The sequence below is a fragment of the Heterocephalus glaber genome, unplaced genomic scaffold (genome assembly GCF_053883595.1).
Source record: "Heterocephalus glaber isolate CG9 unplaced genomic scaffold, H.glaber_assembly_v1.0 deba00001606, whole genome shotgun sequence".
Taxonomy (NCBI): Eukaryota; Metazoa; Chordata; class Mammalia; order Rodentia; family Bathyergidae; genus Heterocephalus; species Heterocephalus glaber.
The window spans coordinates 19,004,648-19,017,238 of NW_028258377.1; the positions used below are offsets into that span (position 1 = coordinate 19,004,648).

A 12,591-nucleotide genomic window follows, 5' to 3' on the forward strand; every position below is an offset into this window, starting at 1 on the left:
GCACCTGATTATGTGCAGTTCAGCACTCTGCTCACTGCTGTGTTGTACCATTTCCCAAATGTTCTGCATGCATAAGTCTGGCCTCCTCAAATAGACTGGGAGCTTTTAGAAAGCAAAGGCCAAGGCTCCTCCTGCTTTGCATACACTCCCCATCCCTCCCCCATCCACCATAGCTCAGCCTGGTGCAGAACATCCTAAGTATTCCACAAATACACACACTCAGATCATTCAGGCCAGGAAAAACCTGCCATCATCGAGCTCTGGGTTTAAGCCCTCTCTTCCCTTACTAAGTGTGTCCCTGGCTCTCCGCTTTCTCATCTATGAAACATGTGCACAGCCACTCCACAGGGCTGGCGTGAGGACAGGGTAAGATCAAGCCAAGGGAGAGGGTTTTTGTCTCTGTGTAAAGTACTCTGCAAATGATTTGTATTGTCATTTGCTCTGGGGCTCAGTTAGTTACTTAGCCATTCACTCTCAGTGAATATTTACGAAGTATCATCTATCTGCCAAGCAATGTCCTAAATACTTAGTTCACAATGAACAAGAAGAGGCAAGAGTCTCTGCCTAAGGAAACCAGTAATCTGTCACGTCTCACCATTACAGACTGAGTTCATACTGGGAAGAAAGAAGGGGGCTGATGACTACAGTGTGGGTGCATGGAGAAGCCAGGTAGGACAACCTTGCATCAACTGTAAAGTGATGCCACAGATACACATAGAACTTTAGAGGTCAGGAAAACTAGGGTAGTAAGTCAGGGAAATCAGACTTCAAATCCTGGGTTTGTTGTATGACCTTGAGCAAGCTATTTGACCTTTGAGAGCTTTAATTTTGCATATTTACAAACAAAATGAACAATTCCATATCTGTAGCAGGATAAGGATGACAGTAATTGTGTCGACAAATATGCTTGGCATGAAGTCTCCCTGGGGGCTGGAACACAGTCTTGGCTCAAAAAATATTAACTCCTTTCATCAGTTCCCCTTTCTCTCGGAGAAGGAGAGACCTTTACATAGGACCTGGGCTCGGGAGGTGGCTGCCCTGGACCCTGTCCTTGTACATCAAGCCTGGCCTCATCCGTCGAGGTTGATCTCGTCCTTCCTTCCAGGGAGCGAGACTAATGTGGGCTGCAGGGCAAGGGGGAAGCCAGGACACAGGCTCTGCTCTGTATGTCCTGATGGCTGCATTGCCCCGAGGGATTCCCCCTTCACGTTCCAGCACCGGCACAGTCGGGGGGGGGGCGGGGGGGGCGGGATGAGTTTGAGTTCAGACAGAGTGCAGCCACCTACGCAGCGGAGGCACTGGCAGCAGAGCCCTTGGAGTTACCCAGATCCTGCCTGCTGGGAGGGGGGTGGCTAGTCAGGGAGGGAGGGAAGGATATTCCTGGAGACTTGAGCCCTAGGTGCCAGCACTTCATGAATATTGATAAATGGCTCTCTGGGGCTGGGTGGGGGATGGGTACAAAGGGGAAAAGGACATAGATGGGTGGACTCTAATGGCTCAAACAAGCATCAAAGCATCTGATGACAGTTGTGAGCCCCCACTCCAGAATAACTATGCATGCACAAGCACATACTCATACTCTGTGTAGAATTCATGGAGTTTGCAGCTCTCCCCACGAGGCACATGCATGGACACCTGGTTAAGAAACCTCATTCTCAGGAAGAAAGATGACAGAAAGGGATTTGATCCATTAATTTCTGAGGTGGGTGGCTTTACCTTCTGTGAGCCTCAGTTTCAACATCTATAAAATAGGCACAAAAATTCAGAGGATGAACTGAGAGGCAGCATTTAAATCCTTTAGCGAACTGCCTGGCAGGCTGCAAGACTCAAAGTAAGATGCAAGTCTTACCAGCTCAGAGAGGGCATTAAGAGAGTAGCACTGCCTGGCTGGCACACTTGGAGCAGCCTCGAGCTTGGAGGGATCTGGGGACACTGCCTCGGGGGCTCACAGTTTAAGGGGGCAGAGAGCAGAAAGAACTCACTGTACCCTCCCAGACATCACCAAGAAACTGAGAATGACCTCCTCCCTGTGCCACCAAGGAAACCAGCCCTAGCTCTGGCCAGAAATACCCAAAGTCTTAGGGAGAAACCAAAATGGGAACTCCCTGCCTGCTGGGAGTGTGTGTGTGTGTGGGGGCGGGTTCTGAGCGGTAGGTGCTGCTGTCATTTACATCCTTAGCGGTTGGGGCTGCAGCCAGGCCCACCACCCAGCAAGGCTGCAGAAGAGGTCTGCTTTCTCTCCTGGGCTTCCATAGGCTGAAGACCTCAGACAGAGGGAGCAGGGAAGAGAGGAGGGAGCAGCAACCAGGCACCTGAGGGTTAGTAATAATGCCAGCAATGAGCAGATGAGTGCACCCCAGAACTGCCTGGCCCTGAACCTGTCAGTGGTGCTTCAGCTGCCAGTGCCCCTGCAGTCACAGACACTGCTGCCTGAAGAGGTAAGGTGTCCAGAGGAGGGAGGAGAGGAGGGACGAAGGGCAAGAAAGCGTCACAGTTGCCATTATGCAAGGGCTGACTCGACTCTGGGTCAGGGTCTATAGAAATGAAGAAATATAAAACTAAAATATTCACAGAGGTTTCTTCTGTTATGTTTTGTGACCATGTAATCTGCCCCACATTTGAGACCTGCGACATTCACTGCCCCAGGGGTAGAGATGATGCAGAAACAGTAAGGTCACTCTCATGAATTTTGACTCACAAAGGTCTCATAAAAAGTCTTGAACAACATGTGGCCTGTTAGTGAAAGAAGGGTTTTGTTCTCGACTCAGTAAAGCCTGGGTTGGTGTTCCACTAGGCACCAGAAAGTCAGGCTTTGGTGGACCGCAGCAGCTGACTGCAGACACCTAGCAGGGTGGATGTGGCACCCTTCTTGCCCTGACAGGCCTCTTCCTGGAAGGGACATTTCATAGCCACTGGCCTGTGTGTCTTTGCTTGCCAGAGGAGTCCTGGAGTGTCTCTTCTGGAAGAGTCCAGTAAGAAGAATCTTTTCTCTGCACTCAAGAGGGGCTGCCCCAGAGGGCTGCAAAGAACCCCCAGAAAGTTGGTGAACTTGGTTCTGGACTGGGAGGCCCCAGATGTGGGCCAGGAATGATATCTCTGGGGACCGCCTGCCTTCTGAAGCAGAGCCTACCTCCTACCTGGATGTTCCATGAACCCACACCAAAACATCTAGACAATGCTGTGAATGGAGCATCTTGGACTGATTGAGATTTCTATGCCACTGAGAGGGGTAGGAACTTGGAATAGAAGTGAAAGTACAGCCATTTAAGAAATAAGCAAAGCAACATTTCTGGCACACCAGAGCAAGTTGACTGAAATTCTTAGCTACTTATAAAATGATCTCCACAATGTCTAGCTGGCAAGTACTGCTCTTTTCTCCACTGTAGATTACCAAATTGAGGCTCAAAGAGGTGATGGGATTTGCCCCAGGCCACAAACCTGGAGGGATCTGTAGAGTACAGCTTTGAAACCAGTTCTGTCTGTCTTCAAAGGACAAGCTCTTACCCTTCAGGAGGACAGCAGAATAGCAGAGAGGGATGGGAATAGAAGGAAGGGGAAACAGCAACATCAGGCGGAAGAAAGAGGTGAGAAGAGGGGTGTCTGCTCCTCCTCCTCCCTCCCAGGATGGCCCCCCTGGGTCAGAGAAGAGTGGTTCCAAAGAGCTTTTGTCTTGGCTTAGAGGACACCAAAGGGCACAAACACAGGGCCTGGCACAGAGGTGGCCAGGGGGAGGGGGAATGAGGCAGTAGCTCCAGCAACAGTGACACTCAGGGAGCAGTTATCCTCTGGGCCCCGAGAGCACCACCATCCCTCCCCAGAGTGCCCAGGAGCTATGGGAGGCCAGGCTAGTTCGCTGCTCAACTCACTCTTTAGAATCCTTCTTCCTGGGCTGCCACAAGATACAGCTTTGACAACAGTGGCTCTTCAGGCTGATTTTGGTTTCTGTTGCCTCCTCTGGCCTGCAGTGAGGGGGCTGGGTGCAGTAGCTATGCTGGGGGGAGCTAATTGACAGTCCAGGCTCTCCTCTGGGCTGGAAGTTGCATGGTGCATTAGTATTCATGCCCACAGCTCAGGGCTGTTCCTGTTCCTGACGGAGGATGCTATGTAGACGAGCATCACACTGAGCCTGCTGTGCAATGAGGAATTCATGTAGTCTGTGAGGAATCAAGGCCATTGAGTAAGAGGAGGCTGAGGAAGGCTTCACAAGGAGCTCCCCACACTGCCAGTCCCTGAAGTATCTGCCATCTATGATGTACTTGCTTCCAGCCCATCCCTCCAACAATTTAGAATGCATCCACTGAGCCCTTGCTCTGCTCCACCTGCCCTACGATGGTACCAGAGATGCAGTGAGAGGTAAAGTGGGCAAGGATTTGATCCTCAGGAGGCTTATAGTCTAGTGGGGACCATTTGCAGATAGGGGATAAGTCAAGGGCAATCAATTAAGAGGTCACATCGACATTGAGAAGAGACATCTAATTCAACTTGGGAAACAAGGGTGATGGTGAGGGGGGTCAGGCATGGTTCTTCAAAAGAAGAGACGTTTCAGTTGGCTCTTGAAAGACAAAGAGGAATTTGCCAGCCAAACATCACTCTCAGCACATGATTTCAGTCAGGGACTCCTCTTTAACCAGGTTCAAAGGAGTCGTGGTCTAGTTCACATTCATGGAAATGCTCTGATAGGCCAAGCTATAATACAACATTAATCTCACTTGTAGATTTCTCAAACCTACAGCTCGAAGGACTCTGGAAGAAGCAGATCCAGCCACCATGGGTGACTGAGCTCAATAAAATCTGTGATTCATGCCTGAAGGAGGGACTGAGTTCTCCAAAAGCAACTGATCTTTCCAAAGATCTCTAGAGTTGGAGCTCTCCTAGCTTCTACGGCAACCTGTGTTGGTCAGCTTTTTATCACTGTAACGAATACCGGACATGATCAGCTTGTAAGGAGAAAAGGTCTATTTGGGAATCATGATCTTAGGGGTTTCAGTGCATGACCAGCTCACATTGCTCTGAGCCTGTTGTTGGGCATCATGGCATGAAGGTGAAGTGGTGCAAAACTGCTTACCTCATGGCTGGGAAAAGGACGATAGAGGGGTCAAAAAATCATTTGAAGGATGTGTCCTCCACGATACACTCCTACTGTCTTATCAGTGTCTACTAAACTGAGGAGTATGCACAGTTGTCCTTCAGCATCTAGGTTGATTGGTTCTAGAAACCCCCACAGTTATGAAAATCTATGGATGCTCAGGTCCCTTATGTAAAATGGCACAGTATCTGCATATATCCATACATATCCTCCTATATACTTTAAATCATTTATAGAATTACCTATAATAATACAATGTAAATGTTACATAAATAATTGTCCTACTGTGTTGTTTAGGGATAATGACAAGAAAAATATCTTTATGTGTCTAGCACAGGTGCAACTGTCATAGGCCTAACCAATACATAGGACTCTTCCCCAACAATATAGAATTTTCAGTCCTCGTCTGAATCCAGGGATGAGGAACCTCTCAGGGATGGAGAACCAGCTTTCCTCTGACAGCCCTAGGCAGCAGGAACTGGTTTCAGTTCCTCACCTAACATCTCTGGGTACAAGCTGCCAGAACCACACAAAGCCCAAAGTGTCCCGAGTTAAGCATCTGGCAGGGTGGGAGGAAGGACTCGCAGCTGGTGGGGATACAGATGTAGACAAGAAACAGCAACTTTTCACAGCACAAACTGAGTAAGTGGGGCTGGAAAACTGGTAAGGATTTGACTTGCACCCAGGATCAGATGCTGACTGAATACAGAAAGACTTTGTTTCTGGTTTCTGACACAGAACTCCTAGAACTCTCAGAATTTCCTGGGTGTTAAGGAATGTTGGTGTATCTTTCGTTCTGATGACCTGATCCTCTGTGAACCCTTGATAGCTTCAGGATAGAGATTTTCACCAGAAAGGTCAAGCCAAAATGAGAAGACTGGACTTTCAGCTCCATGCCTCACCATGCCCCGTGCCAGATGAGAACAAGGCTGGAGACTGAATTCATCACCAGTGACCAAAGATTCAACCAATGATGCCTATGTAATGGATCCTCTATAAAAGCCCCTGAACAACAGGATTTGGAGAGTGTCCTTGTTGGTGACCATATGGAAGTACCAGATGTTGACAAGCCCAGAGATGGCACAGAAAGTCCATGTCTCTCTTCTTCATTCCTCACCTATACCTTGCCTTATGCATTCCTTCTATTTGTTCCTTTAAAAGTAATTGGTAAACAGAAGTACAGTGGATTCCTGCGTTTTGTGAGCCATTCTAGCAAAACCTAATTTATAGCAGTCAGTCAGAAGAACAGGTGGTCTGGGGCTTGGATCAGGTGTCAGAAGTGGGCAAGTGTTGAAGGACTAAGCCCTCTGGATAGTTAGTGTCAGGGCTGATCTAGATCATGGGGTACTCAGAATTGCTGTCAGAGAACTGGAGAATTGATTGGTATGAGGTGAAAAAAAGAACCCTTCAAAATTATTCCAAAAACTCAGAGCAAGTCTCCCCAGAAAACAAACTCAAAAACAAAAAGCACTATTCAAAGACAGAAGGGAGTTTACAATACCATATTACTGGGCCTCTCATTTTGCAGTGGCCCTGGGAAGAAAAGGGTTTTGCTCAGGGAAACACTGGAAGAGAGCAATTGGTATAACTATAGTCAGTATAAAGTTAGGACATTGATCATCCACACACCTGGCTCAGATCTTATCAGCTCTGAGAGAGGGAGAGAGGGAGGGAGAGAGAGAGAGGTGGATTCTGTAACTACCAAATCACAGTCTAGAGATGCAGATCTCTTTCAGGACTCCAAAAGAACTCCAGACTCCAGGTGGTGCTCCTTTGTAGTCCCCTCTCGGTCCCCCACTCCTTCACCATGGGAGAATTATAAGCAGGGAGGGAGAAGCAGGGTCTGAGAGTATCAGCGGGGCCAAGGACATGGCCACTCCAACTGTGGATGCCCTACAAGCCTTTGAACAAAGTAGGTCTTCACTTTGCACCTGAGAAGCATGAACAGAGAGTCTAAGCAACTCAAATAAGGTCACAGAGTGATATTTGTGGCTTAGGGGCTGTCTCAATTTAGGTGACTCTAACACTGTTCAAATTCCTTACCTTCATGAGTGAAATGGCCAGTCATCTGCCTCAGCCATGGTGAGGAACTGATTTGAAAATACTTGGGAAGTGCCATGTATAATGACAAAAAAACCACCCCCCCGCAATGCACTAGACCATGCAGCCCAACATGCTGGCAATAGCTCAAAAGCAGTGGGGGAAAATTGTTGCCCCCAATTCCTCTGGTGAGAAGGGATGAAAGTGATCTGCTCTTGAGATTAGTGACTGGGGATCAAAACCTGCAGCTCAGCCCTCTTCTAGTAGCTGCCTAGCTTGTGGGCCCCTACATAAGGCACACGTCCCTGAGTCTTCCAGGTGGCTGTGGGCTAAGTGACACATGCGGGAGACCCCAGCTTGCCCACTGTTTTGCTTGGGAGCCAGTGTCTAGGTCCCTGAGGTCAGAAGCTGGGCCTAGGTTGTGGTCTCATGCCCCATTCTCTGTTCAAGCTTTCAGCAGTCATAAAGGTGATATCTTGTATTTCCCACACCGCTCATGAGAGGATGCATATGATTGCTCCATTTCACTCCCAAACTAGAGCTCTGAGTACAAAATCCCTGCCCCAAATAGTGCAGTTTTGTTAAGGTGGTCAGCTCTGAACTGTGCATGAGTTTGGGTGCCTGTGTGTGTGTGTGCTGGAGTGTGTGTGTGGGGGTGGTGGTGGTAAAGAGAAGTTTCCGAGAGTTGGAGAGAGGAGAAGAGAGGCTAGGGCACAGAGGGAGAGGAGAAGGGCCAGTCCCACCCTGGGGCCTTCCTGTATAAGACCATTCACCCTAGCCAGCCACCCCCAAAGTCTGCCCTGGCTGAGGTCCTGGCAGCCACCAGGCAGTCTCATTCCTTCTCTACCGACAGTGGCATGATCTTGATCACCCGTAGCCTGGCTGTCCCTTTCTCAAGGGAAATTTCTGTTTGTTTCTGGCAGGCATCCTCCATCTTTTGGGGTAAGCATCGAGGTGATGGATGGAGTCATGCTTCCCCTACCCCTTTCTTCCGTGCCCCAGCCTCCCAGACTGCTCAATCACTACTCATGGGCCATAAGGTCAGCCTCCCCAGCCAGCCGGCCACATGCCCTCCAGCCTCTGGGGGAGCAGACAAATCCTTCCTCTCCCACACTAATGAAACCTTCCTTCTGCTAGGTGCCCTGGTGGGGCTCAGGGTCAGTGCTGTTATCCACTCAGCTCAGTAATTACACCCCACACCTCATCACAGACAGGCCTGACTTGCCTTCTCTGCACCTCCTGAAAACTTTAAAAGTTCTCTGAGGGCTGAAAGGAATATCAGTGTGTGTATCTGTCCCCCTTCCAAGGCTGTGGTTTGCCTGGCATTGGCTCACATTGATTCTTCCCATTCTCCCAACACACTCACTCAGACACCTCCCCAGGCCTCTTTCCTACCTGTCTGAATCCTATTCTTTGCTCCTGGTTTCCTCATACTATGTCACACCTCCCTGATGTGACCTCCCTGATGAAGCCTTCCTTGATTTACTACATTGATTTACTACACTGTCTCCTTTCACATCAGAGACTAGTGATATCTGTGAACAGCTGAGTGGATGAATGAGTGTGTGTACGTGTGTGTACTTATATGTCTATTCCTCCTCTCTGATGCTTAACCATATGTTAATTTTGTTTTGCTTTTTTATGTCTTCAGAGAGAGTGATAATGAAAAACTCTTGAAGGAAGGGAACTTCCTAAATGCCCGGGAATCACCTAGGCTTGCTTAGTGAACTTTCTAGTCTGCTCCAGGTACAAGGACAAAGCAGAGCTAGTAAAGCCCTCCTCTGACCCTTTGAGGAGCTCTTCCCAGTGTCATGGTATTTACCTTTCCTAGGGTCCTTCTGAAAATCTGACAAAATCTATCCAGAGAGAAACACACACACACACACACACACACACACACACACGTGTGTGTGAAATATACAATGAATTTCAAGCAACCTTGCCTATGGCTATAGTTTAAGAATCCCTAGTGTTATGGTTTAGATTAAGAATGTCCCTCAAAAGCTCATGTATTCAGAAGTAGGTCTTTTGGAAGGTGATTAGATTCTGGGTACTAATCTTATCGTGGATTAATTAATTAAGCTGCATGTGCTGCTAGTAGGTGGGATCTGGTTGAAGAGGGTAGATCCCTGGGTGGGGGTGGCTTTGAAGAGTATATCTGGCTCCCTTAGTGCTCTCTTTGCTTTTTGGATGCCATGGGTTGAGAAACTTTCCTCTACCATGCTGTTTCACAGTGATGTTTTTGCACTGAAGCCAGCCTACCATGAACTGAAATTTATGAACTGTGAGCCAAAATAAACTCATCCCTTAAATTGCATATGTTGGGTATTTTGTTCCAGCAACTGAAAAGCTGGTGAGGTGAGAAAGAGAAAGAAATTGATAGATAATTCTAATTTTTAAAAATTGTTTTATTTTTGCTTACTAAGTGATATGCCAGGAAGTAGATACTGCTTTTATCAAAGGTCATAGAAGATGGGGTATTAACTCACTTTGAGGTTCGATGGAGTGTCTTGGGGAGGTGGGAATGAAGGAAGATATTTCAGAAGAGCTGGCTCCTAAGAGGTGAGTAGAATTTACTAAGCAGGCAGAGGGAGAGGAGGAGGAAGAAGATCAGCATGTTCTACGTACAGAAGATATTAGGGAGTTGCCAGCAGCAGGAGGAAGGCAGGGATAGGACGGGGTACTGACAGGCTAGCATTTCTTCTCAGGACGCAAAACTGCCCTGTGCTTAGATAGTGGTATAGTAATAGTTGCACAACTTTGTGCCTATGCCAAAAACCATGGAATCGTGTACTTTAAAAGAGTGAATTTTATTTTATAGTAGGTAAATTGAGGTAGTTAATTTTGTGTGTCAACTTGCCAAAGCCATGATAACCAGTAGTTTGGTCAAACACTGGTGTTGAAGATAATTTTCAAGATGAGATTAACATTTAATTCAGAAGTTTTTGAGGAAATCAGTTTACCCTTCTTAAAATGGGCAGACTTCAATCAGGTAAATGCCTTAGAGAAAAAAGCTGAAAAGGGAAAAGGAACTCTGCCTCTAGACTCCCTTGGACTTAAACTATAATACCTAGATTTTCCTGATGCTCTAGCTTGCCGACCTACCCTGCAGATTTTGGACTTGCTACCACTACAGTACCACAATTGCAACTACATGAGCATGCTCCTTAAAATCTCTCTCTCTCTCTCTCTCTCTCTCTCTCTCTCTCTGATAGATATACAGACACACACATACAGATGTAGATATCAATATATCAACATTCTATTGGTTCTTTTTCTCTGGAGAACCTTAATCAATGTATGAATTACACCTCAACTTAAAAATATTCATGAGGTGGATTACATACATTATGTTACATTTGTTATTATAAAAAACAAGTACACATATTAATCACCATAGCTACAGAATAGCAATATCTTAGCTAGAGTTATTGCTGATTGCAAGTGACAGAAGCTGACTCTGGCCAACTTCAGCAAAAGGAAGACAGTATGAGAATATGGTGGCTCACACATCAGAAAAATGCTTAACAACTAAATCCAGAAACTGCCAGATCCAGGGTGATCCCAGAAATCTTGGCAGCAGGAACTCATGAGTTGACTTTCTTCAGGGTAAATCAATTTCCACCACTTTAGTTCTAGGTTACTCTGCTCAAACTGCACAATCTCAGGAAAATAAAGATGAAATTGGCCACACCTGATTCCATGTGTTCAACCTTTGACCCAGAAGAACAAGGCAGGACCCCTTGTTTCATCATCCTACCAGTTGGATGGGACCTGGCAAGGTGCTGCTGCCAGAAATGTTGGAGAAGATTCTGGAAGGTGGATCAGTAGGGGCACACAGCACAGACCACAATGGAACCCTTAGGCCACTGAGTGGGTGCAGGGTTCGGTTCGGAGGTCCAATGAGTTAAATGTCTGGGTCTTCACACAGAGATGTCACCCCACCTCCAGAACACAAGGCTTGAGAGGACAGAGATAGACAGAGCTCTGGTGCTTCTAGTTGTGTGATCTCGGTCAAGTCCGTTAGCCAATGAAACTCAATATTCTCATCTGTTTTGGAGATCACTGTAGCAGGAAGCCTGTCTAGGTTTCTTAGAAGATTAAATGAGAACACACATGGGAAAGTGCATAGATCAGGATCTGACACACTCTAAGCACATTCTGTGGGTTTTCCTTCCAGGGATGGTCTCCAGTCTTGATGATGCTGCTGAATCTAGAAGAAGGACTCGAAGAACCCTTTCCAGGCTGTTTTTAATTACAGTCCTGAACCACATAAGGTCATCTCCATTAACCATTCCTATGTACAATATCCCCATAAAATTATAATGGAGCCAAAAATTCTTATTGCCTAGTGATGTCATAGCACAACATACTACTCACATGTTTGTGTTGATGGTGGTGTGAACCAGCCTATTGTACTGCTAGTGGTATCCAGTACATGATACTTGATAATAAATGACTGTTACCAGCTTATGTATTTACTGTGCTATACTTATTATTATTTTAGAACATATTCCTTCTACTTATGAAATAAAGTTCACTATGAATAGTAAACTGTCATGCTGGTAGCAGACTCACATATCCATGCCGATCACATCTTCTGATGGTGTCAAAAGGCCACACTAAGGGATTGGCCTATTCCATCTAGGTCTGTGTAAGTACATGTTGGTGCAATGATTAAGTTATCTAACAACACAGTTCTCAGGAGATATCCCCAACTTTAAGTGACACATAACTGTAAGCCGTGAGCTCAGGTGGGGGCCAAAAATATAGGTCCCCACTTTCTTCTCCTTCACATAAGTATAGGCCCAGAAGCAGCCCATACACTGCTGTGTCCTCAACAGCACCCTGTCCCCAGGACCTTGAGAAGGGAACAGAAGCTCAGCCCCTGAGAGGCGGAGGGTGGGACCTGGGGAGACTCAACCTGCCCCAGCTCCTTTGCAAATTTCTGGAGGTGGCTCCCAGAATAGTTCTTACAAATCCTCATGACCCTGAAGGTGGGCCGTGTGTGTGTGTGTGTGTGTGTGTGTGTGTGTGTGTGTGTGTACATTTCTGTTGACTCAGGGCTCAGCTCTCAGTCAGTTGCCAGCCCCCTTCCCTGTCCTTGGGCCTGGAGCTGGGCTTTGTGGGAGTGAGTGTGCGTGTGGAAGAAGAGGTGGGGTGAGGGAAGGAACAAAGCTTCTAACTGGAAGGCAGATAGGATTCTTTTCAAGATCCAACACCAGAGGCCCCAACAAGTCTGAGCAGGAGTCCAAATCTGATCACACTCAGGCCTGAGTGTGCTGTAGAGGAGGGGAGGGTGGTAAGTGGAGGAAGATGTGGAAGAAGAAGGAGGGTAAGCCACAGCCAGAGAGATAGAGAGGAAAAGAGAAGGGGAGAAGAGAGGAACAGGTACAGAGAGAGGGTGGGATGATGGAGGGCATGAGGGACAAGGTAGAGAAGGAAGCCCAACTGAGGGAAGTTTT

At 47.2% G+C, this 12,591-nt stretch overlaps 1 protein-coding gene across 3 annotated transcripts in view; it reads right to left on the reverse strand.

Moving 5' to 3' along the window:
• Kcnip1 (potassium voltage-gated channel interacting protein 1) overlaps positions 1–12,591 on the reverse strand; it is a 369,324-nt gene that overhangs the window by 213,295 nt on the left and 143,438 nt on the right. Inside the window, exon 1 of one of the 3 annotated variants that reach the window (XM_087194858.1) lies at positions 3,867–3,962. The exons of the other annotated variants lie outside the window; for them this stretch is intronic. The gene's annotated coding sequence lies outside the window, so the exon portion shown is untranslated. Of the gene's footprint in view, positions 1–3,866; positions 3,963–12,591 lie in introns of those variants that run through there. 3 annotated transcript variants of the gene reach the window in all.